This window comes from Asparagus officinalis, chromosome 7, assembly GCF_001876935.1.
Source record: "Asparagus officinalis chromosome 7, Aspof.V1, whole genome shotgun sequence".
NCBI classification, from domain to species: domain Eukaryota; kingdom Viridiplantae; phylum Streptophyta; class Magnoliopsida; order Asparagales; family Asparagaceae; genus Asparagus; species Asparagus officinalis.
The window spans coordinates 95,919,556-95,926,686 of NC_033800.1; the positions used below are offsets into that span (position 1 = coordinate 95,919,556).

The following is a 7,131-nucleotide window of genomic DNA, read 5'->3' on the forward strand; positions in this document are numbered from 1 at the left end:
ACTTTATTCGGGTGAGCGTAGCCCGGTCATGACAGTGGAGATCTCCTCAAGGTGAGGAGTGGAGACGTAGGTCAAGTGGTTGACCGAACTCCGTGAACATATCATGTGTTTGAGTTTGCTTTGGCGTTCTTTTATTTGTACTCATATCTTATATCGCCATTCTTGCATTGTTTATTTATCCCACTATATTGTTTACTCTTGTATTTATATTCTTACATATATCTTATAGTGTATCTCATTGCTAGGATATTGCCCTTTGTTTATATTGTTCATTCTTGCTCATAACACATTGTATATCTATCTTACAATAATAATTTGTTAATAAGTTTTAATCGGCATTAATATCTAATAAGATTAGTATAAATCCTATTCACTCCCCCCCCCCCTCTAGGGTGTTTTCAATTGGTATCAGAGCTTTCCCCCCCCCCCCCCCTCTAGGGTGTTTTCAATTGGTATCAGAGCTTGATGCTCTTGATTTAAGGTCTAATCACCTTGAGTTAACGTTCTAAGCTTTAATATTGTTTCTAATCTTGTTTTGATATTATATATTTAGCTTGCTCATGTATTATGGATATGTATGGTTCATTTAGCTTAGGCTACGATATAAATGTTGCTCCTAGATATAGTAACTTCCCTTATGAACAATGGTGTTTTAGATTCAAAATTTTTGTTGAGTCTAAAAATATAGATTTATAGGAAGTGATTGACAATGCTTATATTATGCCCACCTTGGAGAAATCCAAGTGGAGCAATTATGACAAGAAAATATTTACAATGAACAAGTTAGTGTTATAATTTATGCACAATGCTTTTGAACCATGTATTTCTAACGAACTTGCTCATTTTGATAGTGCTTATACAATATGAAAACTTTTTGAAGCACATCAAGGAAACTTGGAGGCGATCCGACGATCTTTGGCGGTTCCATCTTCAAGTTCTCATGGAGCCTCATCATGCACACGACCACTAGGCGATAGCCCTAATGAGGTATGCGAGTCCGATAACGAAAATGATCTTACTATTGATGAACTCACACATGGCTATGAATTATTTATGCATGATTATAAAAAATTGTAACGTAGCTTTATTAACTTAAAAAGCAAGCATGTTGAATTGAAATCAACTCATGAAACACTAGCCAATAAGTTTGATATCATTGCAAATGAAAATGCAAATCTAAAAGAAAGCAATAAAAAATTAAAATTGGAAAATGCTAGTTTGTTTCATGCTAAATGTGATGCTATATTAGAAGTTGGAAAATGCTAGTTTGTTTCATGCTAAATGTGATGCTATATTAGAAGTTGAGAACATTAGAAAAGAGCTTACTTCTTTCAAAATTGATAAATGTGATGCTATATTAGAAGTTGAGAACATTAGAAAAGAGCTTACTTCTTTCAAAATTGATCATGCAAGTTCTACTTCTAATAACAATGCTTGTGTGGATAATAATGAGTTGAGTCATATTAAAAGTAGAATATCCTCTTTAGATTCAACATTAAAAACTTGCATTAAAAATAACAAAAAGTTTATGGACATATGTGCAAAGTCCCATACAAATTCTTCCAACAAAACTACTCACTATGCACATAAGTATAACAAAATTTACAAGTGTTCGATTTACGGCCGTAAAGACCATATTGCTAAATTTTGTTATAATGCACAAAAGCCTAACAAGCCTAATCATGTTTGTGCATCCCATCAAGCTTCTCCATCTCATACATATGTACACACACATAATGATCATCATAAAAATTCCCATGTGTATAAGTGTGATTTTTGTGGTCGTTTTGGTCATTTGACCAAGTTTTGTTTCGATTTGAGAAGAACTTCCCGATTGCAAAACAATTTTAAAGAAAAATCTATTTTTGCAAATGATTTTCGTGCACAACCAATTAGTCAACACAAATTTTTTTTAACCTTTTCATTGCATCCATTGCAATCAAAAATGACATTTATATGAGTATTGTTTTGACCTTGTCCGTGCACCATATATGCCCAAATGGGTTCATAACCCAAGGGCTTTGAGCTTGAACGATAGGGGTCATGTCCCTAAAATCTTCGGTACCAAGAGTAATTGGGTACCAAAATATATTTAATCTTTAAGAAAGAATTCTTTAGCTTTTTAGTTTTTCATGTTCTTAAAGATGATTTCTATTTAAGTTTTATAAACAAAACTGAAAATAATTTTATACATGGTATTTAATTTGAAAAGTTATCATTCATATTTTTTTTCATGATTCTCTTTCATAGATTTTCATGTTTTCATCCTTTATGAATTGATATAATTTTTATCAATATGATTTTTCTATGCTAAAACATCATTTTTATTAGTATACATTGTTTTCAATTTTTAAGTTTGAACAATGTGTTTGTGTTTATGGGATCGTTATAAAACACTCTTATGATGATATTTATATGTTTGAGCTTCCGAATCATCTATTTATAGTTTATAATATATTCCTTATATGGTTTGATCAAGTTTTACAAAAAATATTTCTTCTATTGATCAAACACTTTTTAGATATATACTTTGTTTTGAATTTACATATGAGAGGGTGGTTGTGGGATTGTGATATTGTGAGAGTGAGCTTATGTTGTGTTCTCATCTATTATAGAGAACAAAATCTTGTATTTGAGCCGTATTGTGAGTTACATGTTGTATTACACTTGTATACCGAGAGAAGTGTGTGGTGAGAGATGGGGTCAGTTCCAAAAGGAGTGGGATCGGTAGTAAAGCCTAGTGAGAGGTAGTAATTCTGAATACTTAAGGAAGGTGACACGGGCTAGGCCAACACTTAAAGGGTGTAGAGTATAATTGCAAGTGTGTAGGTTGTAAAGTTTTCGGTGAACTAGAAAATCGAGTTGGGAGGTATAAACGTTATTCGGATGAGCGTAGAAAACCTGGTTGTGACAGTCGAGATCTCCTCGAGGTGAGGAGCGAAGACATAGGTCAAGTGGTTGACCGAACTCCGTAAACATATCGTGTGTTTGAGTTTGCTTTGGCGTTCTTTTATTTGTGCTCATATCTTATATCGTCATTCTTGCATTGTTTATTTATCCCACTATATTGTTTACTCTTGTGTTTATATCCTTGCATATATCTCATAGTGTATCTCATTGCTAGGATATTGCCCTTTGTTTATATTGCTCATTCTTGCTTATGACACATTGTATATCAATCTTGCAAGAATATTTTGTTAATAAGTTTTAATCGTCATTAATATCTAATAAGATTAGCATAAACCCTATTCAACCCCCCCCACTTTTGAGCCCAATGAAAAATTCTTCATATCATTTTTCAAATCACTATTTTTGGACTTTAGTTGTTTATTTTTGGAAACTATTGTAGTGCATTGAGTTTCAAACTTTATTTGTTCGGATGATAAATCGCATAACAACTCATTTACCTTAGCAAAAAGTTTTTGTTTTTCACTTTCAGTGTTTTCAAGATGCTTAGATAAATAAGAGATTTGATTTTGTAGCTCAGAACATTGTGTGCACATGAAAGAGGTTGTATCTTCTGAATTCAAATTTAATGAGGAAAATTAAAATTTATTTGACAAATATTTATTTTCTTTATTCAAGTTTATATTTATTTTTTTTTTGAGTTTTTATATTTTTGAGCTATATTTTCCAAATAAATTAACATCTCCTTATACTTAGAATAAAGCTCATCGTAAGAAGGATATAACTTGAGAAATTATTGTTTATCTATTTATTGAATTGATAATAGATGGGTTTAGTTTTAGAATCACTTAAGATATTATTATTTACCTATTTAGTGAACTGATTTCGTCTTTTCTAAAGATATTTCTGTCCTTTCTTTGACTTACGGAAAGACTTGGATCCCTTAACTATAAGTGGAGATTGATCATCCTCGTCTTCAGGACTCGAGTTTGACTTCTTCTTCTTCTTTGATCAAGATTTTTTTTACTTGCTTTTAAGGTCAATGACTTCTTCTTCGTATATTCTTCTGATACATCTTTTCTCTCTTTTAGACGAACTTCTTCTTCAATGGCCATTACCTTAGGTTCCTAATCCCGAGATAGAGAGCGGAGTATTTTTCTATCCAATTCCTTATTTTTGTACTCCTTCCCAAAAGCTTTAGACTTGTTGATAATATCGGTGAGTCGTGTGAACATATCATGTATGCTCTCTAAGGCCTTCATCTTAAATTTTTCGTATTTTCTCACTAGCATTGTAAGCTTTGCCTCATTAACCTGCAAAGTTTCCTCATGAGTAAGTTCCAGTATCTTCTAAATTTTTAGTGCAGTAGTTTAATTAGAGACACTATTAAATTTTGCAACAATAAGAGAGCAATATAAAATATACATAGCTTCAAATTATATAAAAAAAAGTATTTTTATGTTGAGGGGACTATTTATCCATAAGATTTTCAGTAACTAGTCCACCTTTATTCTCAATAGGATTATGATACCCGTGCTCGATACACTCCCAAATATGAAAATTGGTAGGTAATAAAAAGATTTTTATAGGTGATTTCCAATATGTGTAATTGTTGCTGTCCAAAAGTGAGGGACAGTTGATGGCTTGTCCTTAGGAAAAGCTGAAGTGATGATAAGGCTTGACACCTCTACCGTAGATTGTGATATCTAAATATGGGTAACGAGGCTCCGATGTAACTTGTTGGAACTAGAATGCAAACCTAGTGGAGGGGTGAATAGAGTAGCTATAGTTTTTCGACAAGCATCAGAAAATGCTGCGGTAATATAATAAGCAAAAAATAAAAAGCAAACTAATACAAGAGCACATGTGGTTTTTATAGTAGTTCAAATTATAATCCTATGTTCACTATTCTTTCTCTCGAAGGAACTTCCTCACTATGACTAGAGTTCATCTAAATCACAGCCCGATTCAGTAGGCTTCAAAAACCGCACCCTGAAATCTACCGAAAACTAGTTGTCTAACCTAAATCTTCACAATGACCAGAAAAACATAACCCTAGCTAGCCCAACCCTCAATTACATCGGCTTGAGTACGCCGTCAAACTCACAAGTTTGAAATACAACAAACCAAAATAATTAAAGCACGTTAAGAACAATCTTACAGCCTTTTATCAAATAGTTTTTTAAATCATTGAAGTTGAAGATCCATGAAGAAGAGATGCAGCAATGTAAGCATAGGGCACTCCTATCTGAATCAAACTCCAACGAAAAGCGCACCTAGAAGAAGCTGAATGAGGCTCAGACAATTTGGTCATCTCTCTCTCTCTCTCTCTCTCTCTCTCTCTCAAACCCTAGAATAAAGATATTTCCCTTTGTGTATTTTCCTCTTTAAATTTTGTTATAAATTATGTTCTCTAACTCTCCTTAAATAGTACTGGATAGGACAGGAAAGAGATACTCAACTCAGAGTGAAAATAGGAGATCAAACGGATTAACGAACGGCTAAAATTAAATCATGAAAACTGCTAAATTTTGACATAACCATCGATGGCGCATCACAACCATCGATGGTTCCATGGTGATCATTAATGGTTTAACTATAGCCATCGATGGTGTTGATTCTGATTTTTGGATGTTTTTTCAATTGTCTCCTATAACCATCAATGATTCCCTATGACAATTGATGAGTCACTGTAGACCATCGATGGTGTCAATTCATGTTTCTATTTTTTTCTCCCATTTTCTCTTGTAACCATTGGTAAGATGCTTGACAATCGATGTGTGCTTCTTGACCATCGATGGTTCGAAGGCTAAAATCAATATTCGTGTTAATTTTTACATCGGCTTGAACAACATCTTGCTCATATCTGTTTATACCTGAAATATATCATCTCACAAACCATATCAATAGTAAATAAGAGTTTTTTATTATTCGAACAAGAGATATTGTACGAACGATATTCTAACAATCTCGTACGAACAACTTTCTAACATATTGTCTTGTTTATATTCTTGGATTGAAACTTGTAGATTTTAGTTGTAATTTTATTTCAATTGCATTAGATCTTGGCATATTCCATATCGTCGAGGGCTTTGGTCGCAACATAACCAAAGTGAATATAGCATGAGTCCTATACTACCAATGTGCGGGCTAGTTTGGTATTGCTTTTTTTTAGAGCGTTTTTGCTTATTCTTTTCAATAAGTAAATGGTTGTTTGGTGATTTTTTTGGCATGCTTATTAAAACTGGTTCTTTTTTTAAGAGGATGTTTTTAGAAGTAATTTGAGAATGCTTTTAAAAGCAAATTCTGCATTTTTCAGTTTATATACTACATATATTTTTTATCTTTTAACAATAATCATTGAGAACAGGTCTACCAAACACCTTAATTGTAAACAACTTAACTGTTTTTTAAGCAGTTACTGATATCTAGTTACCAAATAACTAACATCTTATATAAGTTTCTTCTATAATTGGCTTATATAAGCAACTAATTATTAACCAGACTAGCCTTTGAAACAGATTGCAATTGACTAAAATTTTGTATCCAAACAAGGCCTCTTATATTAAATTTGGATATAGTTCTAATAACATTAAAAAAAATTCACACAAATTCGACACACCAAACTAGAACCCAAAACAACAGAACCATAACTACTAAATATCTGCTCCAATTAAAAACAATAATCGTATCTATCTATATAGCCTGATAACTTACATACCGAGCACATGAATTAGCCACGAAACCAGCAAATAAACTCCCAATCTTTCTCTAACTACTACCTATATTAAGAATACCCCTCCAAACAAACAAACAAAAAATGTCAATTCCGCTCCCCATCTCTCTACTCCACTCTCTATTATCAGTCAGGTTTACCAATCCGTCTATCGTCAAGCAACAACCAAAATAAAGCCCGCCACCATTGCCCCCACAGCCAACGCCGCAGCTCCAAAATATCTTCTTCCCTGCAATCAAAAATATCAGTTAGCAAAACAATACCTTTTTTGGTATTAGCCCTCCAAATCTATTGTACACTGAAATTAGTCCCCTAACTCTAGTAAAATATTTTGGAATTGGTCCTACAAGCGAAGCAGCCGGATGAATAAACAACCACCACCATCATCATCAAAATCATTCATCAGATTACTCACCGGCGCATCAGAGATCGTATAAAACCCAGTAGACGCCGAATCCCCCGTCGGCGACTCTGCACCCTGGTCAGCA

General features: G+C 33.2%; 1 long non-coding RNA gene across 1 annotated transcript; it reads right to left on the reverse strand.

The window, feature by feature from the left end:
- LOC109850602 lies at positions 6,547 to 7,131 on the reverse strand. The gene is made up of 2 exons (XR_002249473.1): positions 7,059 to 7,131; positions 6,547 to 6,872 (listed from the first exon to the last, which is right to left on the reverse strand). It is a non-coding gene; the product is annotated as an uncharacterized LOC109850602 (long non-coding RNA).